The following is an 8,490-nucleotide window of genomic DNA, read 5'->3' as shown; positions in this document are numbered from 1 at the left end:
AGACCCTGGGGTATTCAGGAACAGAATGGCGGGTCACCATGGGAGATAGAAATGAAAGGTTTGGAGCGGGGGGTGGGGGGCTGGGGGGGGGTGGGGGTGGGGGGGGGAGAGACACAAAACTGAAGAAAAGAAAATGAAAACTCCTGGAAAGACTGGCAAGGGTCGAGGAGGAATGGAAGGAGAGGCAGGAAAGAACAGGGGGATGGGGGGAAGGGGGAAGGGAGAGAGGGAGGGAAGAAAAGAGAGTATGACCAAACGCAGGAGAAACAGTATGACTAAGATGTTTCTGGAAAAAAAAAAAAGAATCCTAATTGATGCCAGTCAAGGTGGGTTCATACTAGACAACAATGAATGACTATTTCTAGTTTGGAAAACACATTTGTACTGGAAGCAATCTGAATCCCCACTTCACCCGTCCAGAATATGTGGGCATGGAGGGCATATTTGTATATGAGGGGATAGAAGGATATAGGGGATTGAGAGGAAGAAAAGGATATTAGGACAGAAAGTACAATAGTTGTAACCCTACTATGTGCAAGATATGTCACATAGACCCTTACTTAATATTACTGACTTAAGAATAATTCTGAGGCGGGGGCGTCTGGGTGGCTCAGGTCATGGTCTCTGGGTCCTGGGATCAAGCCTCGCATCGGGCTCTCTGCGCAGCGGGGAGCCTGCTTCCTCCTCTCTCGCTGCCTGACTCTCTGCCTATTTGTGATCTCTGTCTGTCAAATAAATAAATAAAATCTTAAAAAAAAAAAAAAGAATAATTCTAGGGGCGCCTGGGTGGCTCAGAGGGTTAAGCCTCTGCCTTCGGCTCAGGTCATGATCCCAGGGTCCTGGGATCAGCCCCGCATTGGGCTCCCTGCTCAGCGGGGAGCCTGCTTCCCCCCCCCCCTGCCTCTCTGCCTACTTGTGATCTCTCTCTGTGTGTCAAATAAATAAATAAAATCTTTAAAAAAAAAAGAATAACTCTATGTCCTTTGCTCTCAAAGTTTTCATGTTCTTTTATGTTAAAAATAAATGAAATAGAGGTTGGGTTTTGCCAGTTTATACACTGAAGAAGTGCAGGGTGATGTAAGGAAGGATGGATATAAGTGAAATTAACCCTCAAGACAAACCCTTTTAAAGTCTGTTATGTTAAAAAAAAAAAAATACAAATAAAGTCTCATTAGGAAAGTGCCAGGGTAGGGCAATCAGGGAGAGGGACTGCACCCACCCCCCACATACCACCACAGGTAGGTATGCCATCTCTCAGCCTCCCTCCCAGGATTCAGACCACAGTTTCCAGGAGACTTCTCTGAGGACATGTCCAGTGTCCTGGGGTTGGCAACATGACAGCTCAGAAGGCTTGGTGTACCTTGAGGCAGCTGCTTGGATTCAAGCTATTTTGGGAGAACTGTAAATATATTTGGGAAAACATTAAGTTCACTTTGACCAGTGACACTAGGACATTATCATCACATAAATATATAATAGTAATATTATATAATCACACTAGATTACTATTTTATGGTTATTACTATAATATGACAGTACTCTTATATGTTTAAAAATGTGATGTATATATTATATAATAGCAATAGCTTTTATTTATTGAGCATTTTGAAGGTGCTGGCATTATTCAAAGCACTTTACAATTTTACAATTTACCTACCTCTCCAAACAACCAGATTATATCTAGTTTAAAAAAGGGAAAGGAGGGTCGCCTGGGTGGCTCAGTGGGTTAAAACCTCTGCCTTTGGCTCAGGTCATGATCTCAGGGTCCTAGGATGGAGCCCCACATCGGGCTCTCTGCTCAGCAGGGAGCCTGCTTCCTCCTCTCTCTGCCTGCCTCTCTGCCTACCTGTGATCTCTGTCAAATAAATAAATAAAAATCTTAAAAAAGAAAAAAAAGAGGGAAAGAGGTCACAGAGAGGTTAATTAATTTGCCCTAATCACACAGTTAGGAAGCGACAGGGCAAGATTAATTTTTTAAACATTTTTTAAAAAGATTTTACTTATTTATTTGAGAGAGAGCAGGAGAAAGAAAGAGAGAAATCACAAACAGAGGGAAGGGTAGAGGGAAAAGCAGACTCCCCATTGAGCAGCGAGCCCCATGGGAGACCTGAGCTGAGGGCAGTCACAGCTTAACCGACTGAGCCACCCATATGACCTCGCAGCTAAGATAAACCCAGGACATTATATTGCCAGTCCTGTTCAGTTAGAAAGCCCTGATTTCTGGGTTGCTTACCTAGCTCAGTGGGTAGACAATGTGACTCTTGATTTCCCAGTGGTGAGTTTGAACTCCATGTTGGGGGTAGAGTTTACTTTTTAAAAAATAACATTTAAAAAATGATTTTTTTTTTTTTAAAAAAAGCCCTAGGTTTCCACCACTCTGATTAGACCCCAAAGGGATGAGATCTGGGAGCTGCCCAAATACTTTATCTCTCTGTTGTTTGCTTTGCTCTGGTTGTAAATAAATTCCAACTTAAGTTACCTTTAATGTTTCTGGAAGGCACTGATCTACCTTACCTCTATTGAAAAGAATTTGGAAATTCACTCCACCTCCGTCTTCTCTTTTAAAACACACTCAACGATATAATCCCATTTTTAAATTTTTGCTTATTCTAAACAAGCCCCCTTTCTTCCCCAACCCCCCATAGAATTTATTAGCCTATAAATAAATTTATAAATAGGGTTGCCTGGGTGGCTCAGTGAGTTAAAGCCTCTGCTTTAGGCTCAGGTCATGATCCCAGGGTCCTGGGATGGAGCCCCTATCGGGCTCTCTGCTCAGCAGGGAGCTTGCTTCCTCCTCTCTCTGCCTACTTGTGATCTGTGTCTGTCAAATAAATAAATAAGATCTTTTTTAAAAAAAAATTTTTAAAAATAAATTTATAGACTGGCATCATCCATCTGCCTCTAATTCTGGCCTGACAAGCAGTAGGCCAGCTGATGTGCTGATGTGCAGAAAGAATCCAGTTCTTCTTGACTCCCTGAAGACTGGCTCTGCCTCTGGACCGTGTTATTGTTGGAGCTTCTTGAGTTTCTACCAGGCGTCTAACCCAGGGACCAACCAGGCCTTCTGCTGGGCAGGTGGTCCTGGAAGGTCTGGGGTGGGAAGCTGGCCTAGCGCTGGGAAGGAACTCCAAGGAATTGACAAGGGAAAGATAGGGACTCTTAAGGTATTCCCAAGTGCCCCCTCAATCCCCTCACGTCCACCTGGCTCTGGTCTGCCCACCGGACAAGGGCAGGGTTTGTCCTGACACCTTTTGCTGTCTCTGAAAGCCGTGCGAGGGCGTGAAGGGGGAATGGGGCGGATTTTCCAAAAGCCCTGAAAGCCCAGAAAGAAGGAAAGGCTGGACTAACGTCTCTGCATCCCCCGCAGGCTACAAAGCCACCGCACTCCCAGTCTCTTCTCTTCTTTACCCCTGTATCTGGGGGTTCTCCGTTATTTTTTTAATAGTTTTGAACTCAGAGCTTTGAGCCGAACGCGGGAAAGGTTCCGTGGGCACTGAGGGACTGTAAATACTCCATCGGATCATAAATCACAGACCCTTCAGGCCCTGCAGTAGGGTCGAAGCAGTCACAAAATCCGGGACAGTAGGGCTGAAGACCAGGTTCCAGACAAACACAAAACAAAATAAGCTGAGCGGAGATGTTGGGTGCCGGGGTGGGGATGACAAGATGCTGTGCAAGCCGGTCCCCATCCCACCCGTGCCACACGAGTGGGCCCTCTGAGAGGGTCCTTGCACCTTCGATTTCCACCCGGGCCGGTGTCTGCCCTTCTGGGTCACAAGTGCGTGCGGATTGCGGGGCGGAGGACTGGGGCAAGGGGCCTCGAAGGGGACAGGCTCCAGTCGTTGGTTGGTCGAGCCGTTTGGGTATCAGGCTGTCACCCTCGAGTTGCCTCAGGTCCCCTGCAGCCCAGGAAGCTGCAGGAAGATAAGGGACAAAGGCTAGCTTTAGGAGGCGGGATTCCACCTGGCGACCCGGGAGCCGCCCCCAGGGAAACGGTTTTGGTGGCGGTTCCCGGGGCCGTTCTCGCGGAGTAAGCCGGGACAGCCATCAGCGCTCCCACGAACCCGCTTTTCCCCTGAGAGTACTTTGGCTCAACAGGGAGCCACCACGGGCGTCCTCGTCCAAGGAAGAGAAATGGTGGTAATCCCCCCACCTCCCACCCAACTGGGTCTGGAGGAAATCCATTTACACCTGGATCCAAGCGCGTGGAATTAATTTGCACGCTGAACGGCTGCTCAGGAGGGTCCTTTAAAAGCATTTAAAAGCTCTCCTAGTGAATGTTTGAAAACATGACTCTGCTAGATCTGCTCAAACATCCATCCTATTGGCGACCAGCAGATTCTCCTTTAGCTGTCCCTGGCAATGACACCCACAGCTGTCACTAGCAAGGTTTTGATCATTTAACCTCGAGACTTTCCTGGTTGTCCACATAATCTGCCCCCAAATCCCCTCATTTTCGCTGAATTTCGATGGCTCAGGAGCTTTGGAAAGCACTCACCTATTTTGCGGGAAGTGGGGGAAGCCCACAGAAGAGTCCCTTACGGCCCAGAGACGCAGCCCAATCTCCCCGCCCTCGTTAGGAAAGATCATAGCACTCCAAATGGGGATGCAAATATTTGCTTAACTTTCCAGGGAACACAAAGTCAACAGGAGTGGGCGTGGGGGAAAATCAATGACCAAAGCAACGATTGCATAAGTTATCCAACTAGTTATCTAAATCATGACCACTTGGGAAATCCCAGCATTGCTCCACCATCTCCCAGTTTCTAAGAAACCTGGTGGGGTTTAGTTCATTAAAGTGAGATTAAGGAGAAGTTCGCATTTCAATAAAAACCTTGTGAAATACAATGGCTTTCAAATCTTGCTGCACAGTATAATCACCTGGGGTGCCTTTTAAAAATACTGATGCGCCTCCCCTCCCTGCCAATTAAATACATGTCTCTGGGGGCCAGTCGAGTGCTTTAGCTTTCTTTCTTTTTTTCTCCCAAGTTTCAGGTAATTCTAGCCAGTGGTCAGTGTTGAGAACTTCTGCTAAGGTTCCCATCAGGCAATAAGTTTGCTGTATGTGAATTTAGTAAGAAATGAGCTCTGTGGACAAATCATTTGCCTTGCAGAGATTGGTCCCAAACATTCTTCCTAAGCAGTAACTGTCTACTTATCACTTGGAGTTAATCCTTCCCCCAAACTACAAGTCGGGTGCAATTGTTCTTTACCACTTAAGTTTGACTATAAAATATTTTTAAATGCACACACAGACGTATAAATGTGTTATTTCTATATGATGCAGATAACTCCGTCATTGTGCTAAGAGATATCTGAGCTACCCAGGAATTGCCGTGGTTTTTGAAATAGTAACTGTCAAAATAATAGTGTTCTGTCCTTGAGTGATTAAACACTTCCTCTCCTCTTTATTTGGAAAAAAAAATTTTTTTTAATATTAGGAGCTAGGAGAAGCTTTTTGCATAAACTCTTTCTTCTCACTTCAACATTCCCCCACTTCACCCCATGGAGATGCGGTATTTCTAAACCAAAGATAATCCAATTTTACATGCAAAGACTTTTTTTTCTAAAGGAAGTGTGCACATTCTTCCTGAGCTCCTAGGAATATTCTTGGAAATTAGATATTGAATACTTTTATTTCCACGAATGTATTTTATAATCAGGAATGGTGGTAAATTTATCACAGAAAAAAACTTGCACATCTTAGTTTTGCATAAAAGAACAGAAGCTCGAAGTTTGAACGGTGGAGAGAAACACGCTTATGGTATACATACCAAAATTTTCTTAAATGGACAATCTAAAGAGACCTAGCCAAAGATAGATAAAATCTCTCTCACACTTTCTTCACTCATAGGACTTTAGATTAAGATCGGCTGCAGTCATTCTTAACATTTATTTTAGAATTTTTTTTCCTGCAGTAAGTATTAGATATTCCCAAACTTACACTGTAACACATACGATAAAAACAGATGGTTTCAAAGGGGAAAAAATGTAAATGCATACATAGCAAGGATGCCGTTCATTTCCTAAGACATGAATTTAATCAACTTTGCATCATAGCAGAAATTTAAAACACAAATATTAGCTAATGGGAAAGAAATGATTAAAGAGGGTGATCTGGATCCCAGATTAATGGGGGATTACTCAGCTATTAAGATTATAAACTTAACAAATCAGCGAAGGATAAGTTATTTAAAATGGCAAAGACTGAAGGATTTAAACGGAAAGTAACAAATGATGAGAAATTTAGATTCAACGTTGTGGGAAATTTCACTGCAACGTGTACATGTCCCATCAATGCAGGTGCCGAAAGGAGTTACACCTCAAAACCTCACAACGCAGAAAATGATTGGAAATCGAGGCCAAATGCTCTTCAGTCTCTCCGGTGCCTTCTGTCACTGAATATAACGCACTGAAGATACTTACTGTGATGAACTGATTTTTCTCAAAAATCAAAGTCGTTGTCTGATAGATTTTTTCACATTTCAAAAATCAATATGAAGTCGGGGAGGGGTGGGGGAAGCAACTGTTTACCTAAGCCCCACAGGGTCTGTTGAGTTATTAAGTGGTAGTTTGAGTAAGGGGAGCCAAGTTGCTTAACATTCTAGTCCAGGGGCTCCCATGCAGCCAAGTCAACAGACTAGTTATCTGCCACTTACCATATGCTGAGGGCCCAGTAAGGCTTTATGGGAAAAATCCGTGACCAGACTAGGTTTCCGCTCTTATTTTTGTATTCTGTTTGTGGGAGTTTGAGATAAAGCCTGTAACAATGAAAGAAGATCCCTACAGACCGTAATGAGTGCTAAGAAGAAAATAAAACTGATGGATAGTTCTTTGCAACAGAGAGGTCAGGGCAGACCTCTCTTGGGAGGTCATATTAGACCCTAGGAAATCTGAAGGAAAACAAGGCCATGGATCCACACAGGACTTCAGTTTCCAAAGCATTTCTACTTACATGTCCTCTTGTGCTTACAAGTCCTGAAACCCACCCCATTGAGGAAAGCAGGGCTGATACTTGGTGTCCCATCTTGTAGCAAATGAGTCCAAGTCTCAAAGGGATTAAATTAATTGCCGAAGTCTTTCCAAGAAAGGAGAGAGTCCCTATTGACTCACATCTCCTGGGTGCTGTTACCAGTCTTTAGACCTGGCCTTAATGTTCTTTCTAGATATGGACACCGTTTGAATCACAATGATAACTCTGACCTGCAGCTCCAGAACCTAAGTAGAGCCTGGACCATGGAAATCCTGAGCTCTTGAGCAGGTGTGCAAACCAGACCAGGGCTGGCTTTTTATAGCGACTTTATTGGCAGTTAACACCCATGAGCTGGAGATGTGTCCAGAATTGAGTCAAGCTCCTACAAGAAGATGAAAATTCCATGAGAAGGGAGAAAAGCACTCCGTTGCCACCACGAGCCCTCTCTACAACTCACTGACCATTTCAACAATTACTTTTTAAATTCCCGTTTTGTCTACCTAAGGTTCTGGTGTATCAGATGATGTAGGAATGACTAAAGCACATATGCAAAATGGGAGACACTGGAAATTGACCAAACATGTTCCATGACCTGTCATTTAATTCCTGATAAGGAAGTCAGAAATTAGCAATGATAGAAAGTCAGCCAAGAAAGAAAGAAGGAAACAAACAAAAAACTTCACCCTGTTTAGGTACTGAACTACTAATTGCATCTATTTTGTTTTAAAGTATTCTAACTCAGGGCGTCTGGGTGGCTCAGTCATTAAATGGCTGCCTTCCACTCAGGTCACGATCCCAGGGTCCTGGGATTGAGCCCTGCATCGGGTTCCTTGTTCAGCAGGAAGCCTGCTTCTCCCACTCCCACTAATTATACTCCCTCTCTCGCTGTCTCTCTCTCGCTGTCAAATAAATCTATAAATAAATAAATAATTCTAACTCAAATTTCTCATTACAAGAAATTTACATGTGCAGCCTATGAAAGAAGGGAAATGTGGCTTGTCTTGTGACTGAGGCAATTCATATATCTTTCTGGTTTACGAGGAATAATTCACTTTAGGTTGTTGGTGTATCTATCTCTGTGGAACATAAATAAACTCTAGAAAGCAAGCTGGTCCCCGAGTAACTTTAGACAGACTTCCAGGTTGCCAGTTTGAGGGAGTGAAATAACAAAGGTGTGTGCACACATGTACACATTGTTACATCCACAAAACCAAGTTCTGTTACTAGTACACGTGCACACCTAGATGTGTGGTTACACTTGCGCAACAAAACAGTTGTGAATACAAACAACCTCAGCATTGGAAGTAAACAAAAGTAAAAGATAAAAATGAACATGGAAGTAACCCAAGTCATTTGTCGGAGGTATAAACTAATCAAAACTAGTCTCTGAGATGCGCCTCTTAGTATTAGGAACATAAAACCATTAGGAACCTGAAAACATTCATCAGAAACTGAGAACAAAATCGGACAACAGAGTTTAGTTTTAGTGGACGTTGTATTAGTGGGTGGGTAAGCTG

The sequence above is a fragment of the Mustela lutreola genome, chromosome 3 (genome assembly GCF_030435805.1).
Source record: "Mustela lutreola isolate mMusLut2 chromosome 3, mMusLut2.pri, whole genome shotgun sequence".
NCBI lineage: Eukaryota > Metazoa > Chordata > Mammalia > Carnivora > Mustelidae > Mustela > Mustela lutreola.
This window is presented reverse-complemented; position numbering follows the sequence as displayed.